Below are 14360 nucleotides of genomic sequence, written 5' to 3'. Positions count from 1 at the left end.
CAACCAGGAAAACTTCCTCTCCTCTCCCCCTGGCCCCAGAGCCATTAAAGGGATAGACCCTGGCCCGTGCCAGATCCAAGCCTACCAGCCAAGAGCCAGCAGTGGCCACCGGGGCCCCTGAGCCAGTAGCCACAAAACGTGAGCCAGCAAGGCACTGGCAGCCAACCCTCCACTGCTCCTCAGGAGCAGTCTGCCAGCACCCAGGAGCCTGACAGGGGCTGGAGAAGGCGGGTGCCTTCCTGGTCCAGGGTGGAGATCATGGACCTTATTCAGGTTTGGGAGGGATGCCCCAGCATCCATGATCTCCGCACTAGACAGAGGAACACGGCCGTCAACGGCAGGATAGCTGCCAGCCTGGCCACCAAAGGCCACATGCGAACCCAGGAGCAGGTTTGCATGACAATCAAGTTGGTGCGGTGAGACCCCCAACCTTGGGCCCTGATCTTCCCTTCCCCCTTCTTCCCTTTGCTTCTCCCTTCCAACTTCCTCCTCCCAGGTTTCACCCTCCCCTCTCCCACCCACTCTATTCCTCTCTCCCACCTCCTTTTCCCAGTCTCCCCAGAGGTTCACCCTGTTGTTCAATAAACCCAGTTTCTATTTTTGAACATACATGTCTTTTATTTGACATCAGGAAGGGAGGCTAGGGAGGAGTAAGTAGATGGACGTGAGGGAGGAATGGGGCACGAGCCCCCGGTGGGGAGGACCGGGGTGGCTCTGAGGGCTCCTCGGGGTGGACACTCTCCTGCAGGGCCTCCTGGATCCTGACAGCCCCCCGATGGACTCCCCGGACGGTAGCCTGCAGCAAGTGCAGCTGGGCTGATGGCAACAACCCTACGAGACGCACCGGTGTGCCCAGGGGCAGCTCTGGCTCCATGTGGCCGAGTGCTGTGGTGTCCCGAGTGCAGGCACTCAGGGCACTCCAAGACAGGACTGCTTTGCTCTCCCTCATCGGGGTAGACAAGCGAGCGGGGAACCCTGAGAACTGTCTGTTCGGGGTGGGGGTAGGGTCCCGTGAAGCACGGAGCTCAGTTAGCCTGAGGCAGCAGCCCCACACACTATGTCCTAACCTGATGCCCTGCCAGCACTGGTTCCGGCCAGCCTGAACTTCGGTTCAGGGTCCACTCAGTGTGGACGCGCTATTTCAAAAGAACAAAATGCTATTTTGAAATAGGTTTTGTGTATAGATGCATAATTCGAATTAGCTTAATTCAAATTAACTATTTCGAATTAAGTTAACTTGAATTAACGCTGTAGTGTAGACGTACCTCTTTCAGAGCAGACTAAAGCTGAATCTGTCCTTTGATGTGTGGCTGATGCACTTCACACCTGTGGTATCAGTTACTGCTTGCTTGTCAGCTAAATTTCTTTATAACTCACTAATGAATAGGATTTCACCTGTATTTGTTACTTACAGGTCAACAGATGTTCCATGTCCAGCCATTTCATATTCTTGGTGTCCGTATGTTCCAGGATGATGCCTAAATAAGCAGTGTAAAATAAACATCAATAAAAAACCTTCTCTTGTTAAGTGCAAGGTGATAACATTGGCCCTTTGGCTTCTATTGTGGGTCTAAGGTGAGCTGTAGGCAAGAAAATACTAGACAAGTTTAGCGTCCACACTGAAGAGAAGAAGAGAAAAAAATTAAGAATGTTTACATAAAACCTCATTTGCTTTAAACAATCTATGTTCCTCTTGCCACTGCTGTCAGTTAGTGGAGATATACTAGGATAGTGTATTAATCTAGTGGTGTGAACAAAGGGCTGGGGCCAGGAATAAGTGTGTACTAAGCAAGGATCTCACATGGATAAATTAATTAGGCCACAATGCTTGCCTGGCTTGCATGGGTGTGCTAAGGAAAGGATGGCACAGGGCCAAAGGGGAGGAATCTAGTGCTTCCTGGGCAAGGCAATCAGGAACCTGCAACAGCAGGCACTGTGTGGCGGTGGCCTGCCTACCTCCCAGTGATGAAGCACCAGTAAGGAACAGTGAACAACACTGAGCTTAGGTCTATAGTTTGAGTCCACACTAACTCGGACTACTAAAAATAGAGTGCAGGTCAGATGACAGAAGCAGTCGGAGGAGCTAGCCACCTTGAGAACAGACTTTTGGGTTTGGATGGGATCATCCTTGGAATAGTTAACCCCTCCTGCTACTCCTGCCACAGCTACTCTATTTTTAGCACACTAGTTTGATCGGAGAATAAACATACCCTACGTGACAGTGTGCCAGCCTCTGCTACTAAATGACTGCGCCATCTCAAAGCATTCTATTGCAAATTACAAATTCCTCCTAACACCACACTGGAGAAGTAGGAGAACATTAACATCTCCATTTATGCATGAGAAGTCACAGCACGGAGAGATTAATAGTAGCTCAGTGCTGCACACAGGGACTTTTTCTGTCTACCTCAAAGGGAATACCAAAAGGGACACGGCACACTTTCTCTCACCAGCTAACTTGGCTGCAACTGCCCGGATCTCTTCCCAGCTGCTGCAGAAGTATGTGATGGTGCTTTTGTAAAAGTTCTCCAGTAGCTCAGCCTTCTCTTTGGCCTAGAGAAAATCAGGGACACATGAGCTCTCTCTGGCTAGAAATGCCCTTCGACTGCCAACACATGCCTTTACAAACCACAAGTAAACAGTCTGTGTTCCTCTTGCCACTGCTGTCAGTTATTGGACTCACTCAGACTTTTTTTTTAATTTAAACAAGTAAATAAAAGAAAGGACAGGAGGCTGTGTAGAAGTGGGGAAAGTGGGAATCTATGGCAGATTTACATTCCTCTCACCCTCAGTCCTGTATCCCACTCTAATAGGGTACGTCTACACTACAACGTTAATTCGAACTAACTTAGTTCGAATTACTTAATTCGAACTAAGCTAATTAAAACTAACGGATCTAGACTAAAAAACTAGTTCGAATTAGCGTTTTACTAATTCGAACTAGCATGTCCACATTAAGTGGACCCTGAACCGGGCTTAAGGCTGGCCGGAAGCAGTGCCGGCAGGACATCAGAGGAGGACTTAGAGCGTGGAGATGCTGTCTCAGGCTAGCCGAGGGCTGTGCTTAAAGGGTCCCAACCCCCACGCCGGACAGACAGTTCTCAGGGGTGCCCCGCTTGCAAAGCAGTCTTGGCTTGGAGTGCCCGGAGTGCCCACACTGGGCACATCACAGCACTTGGCCATCAGACCGGCTGCACTTGCCGCAGCCTGCCATCTGGGGAGATGGGGTAATTGGGGGGCTGCAGGAGAGCTTCCACCACAAAAGCCCACAGAGCCAGCCCAGTCCTCCCCATCGGGGGCGCGTACCCCATTCCGCCCTCAACTCCTTCCACTTACCCTTCCCTAGCCCCTCTTCTTGATGTACAAAATAAAGGACAATTGTGTTCAAAAATGGAATCTGTCTTTATTGAACAAAACTGGGGGAGACTGGGAAAAGGGGGTGGGAGAGGGGAAGAGAGAGGGTGGCAGAGGGGAGGGCAACTAAAATGATCAGGGGTTGGGAACAGGTCTCATATGAAGAGAGGCTAAAGAGACTGGGACTTTTCAGCTTAGAAAAGAGGAGACGGAGGGGGGACAGGATAGAGGTCTCTAAAACCAGGAGTTGGGTGGAGAGGGTGCATACAGAAAAGTTCTTCATTAGTTCCCATAAAGAAGGACTAGAGGACACCAAAGGAAAGGAATGGGTAACAGGCTTCAAACTAGTAACAGAAAGTTGTTCTTCACAAAGCACAGAGTCAACCTGTGGAACTCCTTGCTGCAGGAGGCTGTGAAGGCTACAACTAGAACAGAGTTTAAAGGGAAGTGAGATCAAGCCATGGAGGTTGGGTCCATGGAGTGGTATTAGCCAGGGGGTAGGAGTGGTGTCCCTGCCCAAAGTTTGTGGAAGGCTGGAGAGGGATGGCACGAGACAAATGGCTTGGTCACTGGCTTCGGTCCATCCCCTCCAGGGTCCCTAGGGTTGGCCGCTGTCGGCAGACAGGCTACTGGGATAGATGAACCTTTGTTCTGACCCAGGATGGCCATTGTAAGCTCAGGGCTCAGGGTCGGGGGTCTCAGTGGACCACCTTGATTTTCATGCACTCCTGCTCCTGGGTGGCCAGGCTGGCAGCTCTCCTGCCCTAGCCGGCCACCTTCCTGTGCCTAGTGCGGAGATCGTGGACGAGGTCCACGATGTCCGCACTAGCCCAGGAGGGAGCCCGCCTTTTGCGGTCCCGGGCAAGCTCCCAGGACCCGCCAGCCTGGTCCCGGGAAGAGGGGGAGGACTGGGGGGCATCGGGTGGGTGGCTCGATCCGCACCAGGTGCAGGGTCTGCCTGCTGGGTGCTGGCAGGCTTGCACCTGGCATGGGCACCGTAGCCATCCCGTGCCCCTTTAAGGGGTCCGGGGCCGGGAGGGGGGCATACGAGTTTCCCTGGTGTTGGCCGGAGTGGCCACCAGGGAAACCTGGGGGGGGCTAGCCTCCCACTAGTTCGCATTAAGGGGCTACACAGCCCTTAATTCGAACTAGTAAGTTTGAACTAGGCTTAATCCTCGTGGAATGAGGATTACCTAGTTCGAACTAAGCGCTCCGTTAGTTCGAATTAAATTCAAACTAACGGAGCGCTAGTGTAGCGCCTATGAAAGTTAGTTCGAACTAACGTCCGTTAGTTCAAACTAACTTTGTAGCGTAGACATACCCATAGATACTTCCATTGCCCATCACACATTCCCCCTGCTTCTACACCACAAGCCTATGCTGTCAATAATCTCATATAATTCTATAGGTCACTCACAAGGTGTCTGCAGATATCCATCTGGAGCTCCTCAGGGTTCAGCTCGGTTCTCCAACTAAGATGCTCATTAAGTATAGTTTGGAGCCTCTTCAGTCCCAAAAATGGGGCACAGAGATGAAATGTAGCTCTGCACTCCTGAAAAAGAGGGTTGCACCATTGAATTGTTCCATAACACGTATTGTGCTCATTCAAATGGAACTCATGTCCTTGACTGCTCATCTACCCCAAGAATAAAAGGGATTCCCCTGAAGTAATAGACAGAAAATATGCCAGCATGACTTTAATAGGGGGAAAGGGATTCTACTTCTGGAGTATTGCATCCAATTCTGGGCACCCCATTACTTAAAAAATGTTGATACATTGGAGAAAGTCCAACGGAGGGCAACAAAAATGATTAGGAGGCTGGAACACATGATTTACAAGGAGAGGCTGAGGGATTTGGGATTATTTAGTCTTCAGAAGAGAAGAGTGAGGGGAGCTTTGATAGAAGGCTTTAACTACCTGAAGGGGGATTTCAAAGAGGATGGAGAGAGGCTGTTCTCAGTGGTACTAGATGACTGAATGAGGAGCAATGGTCTCAAGTTACAGTGGGGGAGGTCTAGGTTGGATAGTCGGAAAAACTATTTTACTAGGAAGGTGGTGAAGCACTGGAATGGGTTACCTAGGGAGGCAACGGAACCTCTAAATCTAGAGTTTTCAAGTCCTAGCTTGACAAAGCCCTGGCTGGGATTGTTTAGTTGAGGCTGGTCCTGTTTTGGGCAGGAGGTTGGACTCAGTGACCTCCTGAGGTCTCCTCCAAACCTATGGTTCTATGATTTTATAATACTGAAAACTGGAGATAGCAGCAATGTTTTTTCAGAACGGATGTAGCTATGAAAGCTGCTTCACTAGGCATAGCTGTGGTCTTTCCTCTGTTGTGGGGAGGCAGGAACGTGGGGTGCAGAGATAGGCAGGAATGAACTCTTGGGATCAGACCCATGACCTATCCTGAACTCCAGTGAGACAACCCTGGCTGCTAAGGACCAGCCTGTCTGGGATTAACTCAAAAGGAGGGCAATGAACTGAGGGAAGAATTTAGGTCTCCACTGCGGGAAGGAATAGCAGAGCTCCCCTGGCATCAGGAGGAAGATTCTTTTTGCTTAGTAATTAAGTCACTGTCATTCTTACCATTGAAACCTCAGGGCTTGGATCTTGCAGGTGCAGCAGAAGCGTGACCCAGCTCTGTCTAACCTGCTTGGCAAAATAGTCCTTCCATTTTCTCTTTGCAGAGCCGGCCAGGATACCAAACAGGACAAAGGCCAATGCACGAAGAGTGTTGTCCTCCTATAGCCAAGAAAGCCACACAGGTTGGTAACGAAGAAATAACCACATCATGTATCTAGCACAGCTGTCTCTTCTACATTAGGGTAGAGTGATTCCAACGACAGAAGTTTAAAAGAACTGGAATTAATCAAGTTTGGGCCAAATGTGTTGATTCATCAAAATACTTTGAAGACAGTTCAATTTTGACAAAATTCTTCCAGAAGCCAAGTAGGGGTACTTGGTCAGCTTCTTGGTGACCCATCTAGCAGGCTGACTGGGATCTTGGGCTTCCTGGCCCTCACCTTCAGAACAGCCTGTCTGGCAGGCTGACAAGGAGCCAGGAAATGTGCACCCTGGCACCTCTAATTCCCAGTGTTTCCAGGTTCCCTGTCTCCAGCATAGTCTGCCAGTAGACTGCCCTCAGGCAAGGCTCCCAGTAGAGCTGGGTTGAGAATAGTATTACTGTTTCACAAAGAGTTTTGAAATTTGGGCTGGGGGGTGTGTCCCCCAAATAGGAACAAAACCAAAATTTGAAATCTCAAACTTCTCTGCAAAATGGAATAATTTCAACCATCTGACATAAAAATCGTATGGAGCAGGCCCAAAACAGTCTATTACACCCTGTATGCCCATTTTCCTTGTTATGCAGCTACCTAATCTAGTATTCATACTTCCTTTGCCATTCTCATTGGAAATAAAGATGAACAGAAGGGTGAGACTGAAGGAGCAGGGATGGCATCCTCATTTTCTTAATTCTCTGCTCCTCCATAAAACACATCTCTTCCCTAAGGCCTAAAATCACTTCATTCTGACATGAACAATGCCCAGTGAGGACACATCATGCATTGTAAATGGAGCCTCATCAATGTCAGCTGAACTGGGGTTGAAGGCTTCTGTTCACGTACATTATCGAAGTACTTCCGGATCTGTGTGGTGAGGTCTCTGAAGGAAGAACCTATGTCCTTCCCTTTCAGCTCCTTAAGGACTTTGGCCAGTGCCTTCATGCTTTCGACGACTTCAGAACTGAAAGTGTCTTCTAAAGTCCTGATCAGTGCCTCCAGAAGAAACTTCTTGTACTTTTTCACCTGTTCAGACGTATGACATTAAAAAACACTTTCCACTAACCACATTTCTAATATGTTTTTTTTAGCAATTATGAAGCAGTGGGAATTTCATCTGCCCCCCTAGTGACCTATAGCTATATTTTACATCAGGTACTAGCTACAATAAGCCAAACTCTGTGCCATATTACGCCTATGTAATCCTATTAGATTTCTAATTACTTAGATTTGAAGGCCAAAAGGGACCATTGTGATCATTCAGTCTGACCTCCTTCACAACACAGAACCTCCCCAAAATAATGTCTGTTTGACTAGAGCACCTCTTTTAGAAAAACAGCCCATCTTGTTTTTAAAGTTGCTACTGATAGAGACCCCACCACAACCCTTGGTAAATGGTTCCAATGATTAAAATTACCATTAAAATGTATGCCTTACTAGCAGTCTGAATTAGTTTAGCTTCATTCCCCGCCCCCCCCCCCCCCCCCATTGAATCTAAAGGCACATTTTCTAGCCCTTTGAAAATTCTTGTGACTCTTCTCCAATTTATCAGCATCCTTCTTGAATTGCAGGCATGATCCTGACATAGTATTCTAGCAGTTCTCACACCAGTGCCATAAGCAGAGGTCAAATAACTTCTTTATTCTTATTCAGAATCCCTCTGTCTATGCCTCCGAGGATCACCTCAGCTCTTTTGGTCACAGCTTTGTACTGGGCGCTTACGTTCAGCTGATTATCTATCATGATTTGAGTTTTTTAGTGTCTCTGTTTCCTGGAATAGAATCTCTCATCTTGGAAATAAAGCCTACACTCTTCATTCCTGGGAGTATACATTTACATATGATCATATTAAGTCCATATTGTTTCCTTATGCCCAGCTTACCAAGGGAACAAACCTGCTGTGTATTGACTGCAAAGAGGTTACAGGGGTATGAGAGAGCAGAAGTTGGCCTAGTGCATTGTGCATGGCCTCTGTAAATCCTGAGCAATTGTTTCCTTTAGTTTCTCTAGTTATGCTGCATTGTATTCAGTATTCTATCTTACCTTCTCAGGTGCCCCATAGACTAAATTGCCTAGGCCTCTTACAGCCATTTGACGGACAATGCTGTTATTGTCCCGTGACCTTTCTTCTAATATATGTAACACAGACTTAAGGATCTTCTTCTCCCTGAGTATGGGATCAGTCATTAGCTGAAATAAAATCAACATGTCCATTAGCTCTAATATGTTCATTAAGATAGCGAATATAATTTGAGGAGACACGTAATACACTGTAATTTATTATTCTATATGAATGAGTACTGTGTTAAAAACATGGATTTTTTCCTTTTAGGCACTATAATGGGGGATTGCTCATCCCTTGAAAGCCTCTCAGTGACTGCATTTGATACCACAGTCCTTTTCTCGCCCAGGTGCATCCTGCCAGTCGATCTTAGTGAGTCTTCCATGGCTCAGCCCTCTGGCCAAGTCCCAAAGTCCAAACAAATGCCTTTTAGGTCCTGTTGCCCTCACTAGGGTCTTCAGCCCCAACTCTGGACCCTTTATATTCTGTTCTTTGTTCAACCTCTCCATAAGCCTTGTCCCCTTCATCGGGTTTATGCCACTGGGGAACCTGGGCCTGCCCACTACTCTTGGTTCCAACCTAGAAATAGCAGCGAGTCATTGCTTCATTTCAGTTTATTGCTACTTTTTCCTTGTTTTCTTCCTATGGGGCCACTTTCAGTTTCTCCCTCGAATTATATGTTGAAGGCTCGTAAGGACTCTCTCTCTGCAAATTCAGCTTCAGAAAATGCTGCCTGAAATAAACCCCTGTGAATTGGTTTGGCCAGAGAATAGCATCCTTTCTTGGCCCTCCACTTCCTGAAAGGAACTGACCTAATAAAACCCTGTAGCTCCATATATCTGAGCCAGCTGGGCTCTGATTGGCAGCTTTCATGAGGCCTCTCTAGGCAGACCTTGAAAACCCACGTTTGTGACTCCTTTCCTAGGTGGGGTGTAGAAAGATTTGGGGGCACAAACAGATTCCTAGAACCACCAGATGAGCCTCTAAAATAGCGACTTAGCGTAAATGTGAAATATGACACAGACGTTATAGCAAGGCTGTGGAGAGGGAGGATGCTCCAGTGGTCAGCAGCCTAGGACTTAGGAGGTTCCAGTTCAATTTCCTGCACCCTCAAAGACTTCCTAGATGATGTTGGGCAAGTCACTTAGGCCTTCTGTGCATCAGTTTCCTGTTTGCAAAATGGGACTAATAGTGTTTCCCTGCCTCACAGGGGTGTTGTAGGGATACATACTTTTAAAGAGTTTTGAGGCACTCAGATACTACATTCTCATTTTGAAGTACTCAGATAATACAAGTTTCTAAAAGGATGTTTTAAGGAAGATGGAGAAAAATTGTTCTCCTTGGCCTCTAAGGATAGGATAAGAAGCCATGAGCTTAAATTACATCAGGGGAAGTTTAGGTTGGACAGCAGGAAAAACGTCCTGCCTGTCAGGGTGGTTAAACCCTGCAATAAATTGCCTCAGGAGGTTGTGGAATTTGCATCACTAGAAATATTTAAGAGCAGGTTAGACAAACACCTGTCAGGGATGATCTAGACTGTGCTTGGTCCTGCCGTGATGGCTGGGGATTGGACTCGAAGACCTCTCAAGATCCCTTCCAGTTCTAATGATCTATGAATCTATTATTCTACATTCATGAGAATCTAAGATAGATGTTAATGTATTTGTATGTTGCTTATTTTATAGTATTAGGACACTAGATTCATTTAGAAGATTTGCTGAGCTAGACCAAAATCAGGAGCTGTTGGTCAGTATTAGCCCTAGGAATTGTCAGAAAAGGTCTAGTAATTCAAATTCTATGGCTACATCTACATTGGCATGATTTTGCGCAAAAGCAGCTGCCTGTCTACACTGGTGGGGAGTTCTTGCACAAGAACACTGACATTCTAATGTCTAAAATCAGTGCTTCTTGCGCAAAACCTATGATGCTCCCGCTCAGGAAAAAGCCCTCCTGTGCAACTGTTCTTGCGCAAGAGGCCAGTGTAGACAGGCCACATTAATTTCTTGTGCAAGAAAGCCCAATGGCTAAAATGGCCATCGGAGCTTTCTTTCGCAAGAGAGCGTCTATTCTGGCACGGATGAGTTTGCAGAAAAGCGCCTCTTAGCGCAACAGCACATGCCAGTGTAGACGCTCTCTTGCGCAAATATTCTAACGCAAAAACTCTTGCGTTAAAAGTATGGGTATGTCTACAGTACAAAGTTGATTCAAACTAACAGCCGTTAGTTCGAATGAACTTTAATAGCGGCTATACATACAAACTGCTAGTTCGAATTTAAATCGAACTAGCGGAGCGCTTAATTCGAACTAGGTAAACCTCATTCTACGAGGAGTAACGCCTCGTTCGAATTGTGTAGTTCAAATTAAGGGCTGTGTAGCCACTTAATTCGAACTAGTTGGAGGCTAACCCTAATCAGGTTGCCCTGATGGCCACTCTGGGCCAAACCAGGGAAACTTTTCTGCCCCTCTCCCAGCCCCAGAGCCCTTAAAGGGGCATGGTCTGGCTACAGTGCCTGTGCCAGCGGCAAGCCTGCCAGGACCCAGCCAGCAGACCCTGCACCTGGCATGGCATGAGCCAGCCACCTGCTGCCACCCAGCCCTCCGCCTCTTCCCAGGACCAGGCTGGCGGCTCCTAGGAGCCTGCCCAGGGCCACAAGAGGCAGGCGCCTGCCTGGTCTAGTGCAGAGATCGTGGACATTATCGAGGTTTGGGGGGAGGCCTCCAGCGTCCACGACCTCCACACTAGGCACAGGAATGCAGCCGTCTAGGGCAGGATAGCTGCCAGCCTGGCCACCAAAGGCCACATCCAAACCCAGGAGCAGATTTGCATGAAAATCAAGTTGTTCCAGTGAGACCCCCGACCCTGAGCCCTGCGCTTAGTACATAAGAACATAAGAATGGCCGTACTGGGTCAGACCAAAGGTCCATCTAGTCCAGTAGCCTCTGTGCCGACAGCGGCCAACACCAGGTACCCCAGAGGGGATGGACCGAAGACAATGACCAAGCCATTTGTCTCGTGCCATCCATCTTCAGCCTTCCACAAACAGAGGCCAGGGACACCATTCCTACCCCCTGGCTAATAGCACTCCACGGACCCAACCTCCATGAATTTATCTAACTTCTCTTTAAACTCTGTTATAGTTCTAGGCTTCAAAGCCTCCTGTGGCAAGGAGTTCCACAGGTTGACTATAAGAAGAACTTTGTGTGAAGAAGAACTTTCTTTTATTAGTTTTAAACCTGATGTCCATTCATTTCATTTGGTGTCCTCTAGTCCTTCTATTATGGGAACTAATGAAGAACTTTTCTTTATGCACCCTCTCCACACCACTCATGATTTTATAGACCTCTATCATATCCCCCCTCAGTCTCCTCTTTTCTAAGCTGAAAAGTCGCAATCTCTGTAGCCTCTCTTCATATGGGACCTGTTCCAAACCCCTAATCATTGTACTTGCCCTTTTCTGAACCCTTTCCAAGGCCATATCGTTTTTGAGGTGAGAAGACCACATCTGTACACAGTTCTGAAGATATGGCGTACCATAGTTTTATACTTCCCCTCCTCCTTCTTCCCCTGGCTTCCCCCTTCCAGCTCCCTCCTCCCAGGTTTCCACCTCCCCTCTCCCACCCTCTTTCTTCCCCTCTCCCACCTCCTTTTCCCAGTCCCCCAGAGGTTAATCCCCTCCGCCCCCAGTTTTGTTAAATAAAGAGAGTTTCTATTTTTGAACACATGTCCTTTATTTTTTACATCAGGAAGAGGGGGCTCGGGAAGGGTAAGTGGAAGGAGGTGAGGGAGGAATGGGGCACGAGCCCCCGATGGGGAGGACTGGGGTGGCTCTGCGGGCTCCTCGGGGTGGAAGCTTTCCTGTAGGGCCTCCTGGATCCTGATAGCCCCCTGATTGACCTCCCCCAGATGGCAGCCTGCGGCAAGTACAGCCGGGCTGATGGTCGAGTGCTGAAATGTGCCGAGTGTGGGCATTCAGGGCACTCCAAGACAGGACTGCTTTGATGTCCCCATCGAGTTAGACATGCAAGCGGGGAATCCTGAGAACTGTCTGTCCGGGGTGGGGGTCAGGTCTTTTTAAGCACAGCCCTCGGCTAGCCTGAGGAAGCAGCTCCACACCTTAAGTCCTAACCTGATGCCCTGACGGCACTGGTTCTGGCCAGCCTTAACTTCGGTTCAGGGTCCACTCAATGTGGACATGCTATTTCGAATTAGCAAAATGCTCATTCGAATTAGTTTTTAGGTCTAAATGCACTCATTCGAATTAGCTTATTTCAAATGAACTAATTTGAATTAAGTTCATTCGAATTAGTGCTGTAGTGTAGACATACCCTATTTGCGCAAAATCTTGCCAATGTAGACGTAGCCTATCTATATCTTGCTCACTCTCTCTTAACCAGCAACTAGAATAGGCAGCTAGGCTAGGCTAGTATAGGCCCCAAAAATAACAATGAGAAAATGATTAAGAAAGGTGTAATGAAGTTCCTTATGAGATTTCCTTATAAAGGACACATTCTACTATCTAAAATGAATTCCTATGAACTGAACTGTACAATTCCTCAGAGAAAGGTAAACAACAGATAACAGCCTAATGGTGGAACTGCTCATACCTGAGCAAAGAAAGCTGTGCTGGTGACTCGCTGGTTTTCTGATGGGGAATTTACCCAGGGAAGGAGGCTCTGTATGATCTCCACTGTTATTAGTCCAGATCTTTGCAGAACCCTGGAAGACAAAAGGAACCACTTATGGGGCAGACTGTGCACTTCAAAAGCTTAGCTGCTATGACCATACAACTCTAAAACCTACGCATGGAAGCTCTGTGTTTCTCACCCAGGGCACCCCGCACAAAGCTATACCTGAAAGTTCCCTGTCAGTCACTCTATTTGTTGCCGATCCCTGAGGATGAAGTGCTGTCTCCTAGATCTCTTACCTCACCAGCAAACACACCCCCTCGTGGTGAGTCTGCGGATTTTCAAGAAGCATCCAAGTTTTCTGCTTCCAGAGAGTTCGTATCAGCTTCTCATTCATAGCCTTGAGAAGCACAGCCTCTAATGCTTCAATAGAAAGCCTGGGGGAAAAGAGGCACAGAACTGTAGTAACCAATAGAAAGGCACAGCCTAAGCAGTCAGGAAACCCCAGTTACTTGTCAGGTCTGTTGTTCATTGACAGTTCATCCATTGACAGTATCCTGGGGACCACTGTTTTTGGAAGGACTTAATTCCCAGGAGGTATTTCAGTCTCATACATCTCATATTACTAGTGTTGCTATGGACAACATTTTGCAGTCACTTTCTCCTATCTGCAAGGTGTATGGGCACTAGCACAGTACAGTAATATGGAAAAAATTCACAATCAGACCCCAAAAGCTGGGACACAGAGAGATTAGTGATCACTAATGGATATTTTGGGGCCCTATGTCCAGCGAGATGTGACAGGGTGCTGAGAGCTTGTACTTGGGGTCAGCACTCTGGTAACTACTAGTACTAATTAGCTTCCCCAGAGAAAGCCTAATTGGATAGAAATGTACCTGATTGCCTGGCTAGAGTGGGGCTATAGAATCAACAAACCTATTCTCCCATGAATAAGGAATCTGCCTAAAGGGACATCCACAGCAGTGTTTGAGGGAAACAGAGAGCAAAAGAGACAAAATGCTAGAGGCATCTAGATAGACTTATGTGTAGTGCTGGGGAGGAGCCGGTGGTCGTGGTACATGTAGGTCTCAATGACATAGGGAAGGGTAGGAGAGATGTCCTGGAGGCCAAATTTAGGTTGCTAGGAAAGAGACTGAAATCCAGGACCTCTATGGTGGCATTCTTGGAAATGCTTCCAGTTCCATGCGCAGGACCAGGTAGGCAGGCAAAGCTTCAGAGTCTCAATGCGTGGATGAGACGATGGTGTAGGGAAGAGGGGTTTGGATTTATCAAGAACTGGGGACACTTTTGGGAGAGGGGGAGCCTATACAGGAAGGATGGGCTCCACCTAAACCAGGGTGGAACCAGACTACTGGCACTAAACATTTAAAAGGCTGTAGAGCAGTTTTTAAACTAAGAGATGGGGGAAAGCCGATTGGTGGGGAGATGCACGTAAATCGCAGGGAGACTTCTCTTAGAGGAGAATCTGTTGATAGAGATTCTCTAAGCTGTAGTCAGAAAGAGAGGACAAAGAGACTGA

The 14360-nt window shown here is 47.6% G+C and overlaps 1 long non-coding RNA gene across 1 annotated transcript; it reads right to left on the bottom strand.

Moving 5' to 3' along the window:
- Positions 1 to 2449: 2449 nt before the first annotated feature.
- Positions 2450 to 6034, bottom strand: LOC142823327 (uncharacterized). The gene is made up of 3 exons (XR_012898584.1): positions 5939 to 6034; positions 4772 to 4906; positions 2450 to 2553 (listed from the first exon to the last, which is right to left on the bottom strand). It is a non-coding gene; the product is annotated as an uncharacterized LOC142823327 (long non-coding RNA).
- Positions 6035 to 14360: the final 8326 nt, after the last annotated feature.

This window comes from Pelodiscus sinensis, chromosome 33, assembly GCF_049634645.1.
Source record: "Pelodiscus sinensis isolate JC-2024 chromosome 33, ASM4963464v1, whole genome shotgun sequence".
In the NCBI taxonomy this organism is placed as follows: Eukaryota; Metazoa; Chordata; order Testudines; family Trionychidae; genus Pelodiscus; species Pelodiscus sinensis.
This window is presented reverse-complemented; position numbering and strand designations above follow the sequence as displayed.